The sequence below is a fragment of the Etheostoma spectabile genome, chromosome 16 (genome assembly GCF_008692095.1).
Source record: "Etheostoma spectabile isolate EspeVRDwgs_2016 chromosome 16, UIUC_Espe_1.0, whole genome shotgun sequence".
Taxonomy (NCBI): domain Eukaryota; kingdom Metazoa; phylum Chordata; class Actinopteri; order Perciformes; family Percidae; genus Etheostoma; species Etheostoma spectabile.
Window position 1 is genome coordinate 394094 of NC_045748.1, and position 354 is coordinate 394447.

At 35.0% G+C, this 354-nt stretch overlaps 1 protein-coding gene across 1 annotated transcript in view; it reads right to left on the reverse strand.

Annotated features, from left to right (window-relative positions):
- Window positions 1-354, reverse strand: part of npr2 (natriuretic peptide receptor 2) — a 102899-nt gene that overhangs the window by 56056 nt on the left and 46489 nt on the right. The gene's annotated exons all lie outside the window — the stretch shown is intronic.

The following is a 354-nucleotide window of genomic DNA, read 5'->3' on the forward strand; positions in this document are numbered from 1 at the left end:
CAACGTTTGGCAAGGCAGAATTCTATTTTTGATTATTTTTAAACATACACGTTTTCTTACCCCTCAGGGTGTAATTTGTAAATCAAATGTCTGACACAAATTCTATATGCTCCTTCAACAGGTCAGACATGGCCCAGACACAGGCACGTGAAGGAATCGTCTTTCAGTCCAAATCAAAATGTTCAGTATTTCCTTGTGCAGGAGTACTTTGCAAAAAAAGCTGATTTATTTTACCATATGCTAATAAAACCTAAGACAAATTTCTAAGATGTTATTCCTTGGCTTATTGAGCTTCTTCCCTGATTCATCATTCCTACTGAAAGTTTACTGTTTTAAATTGATCCAAAAGGTAAT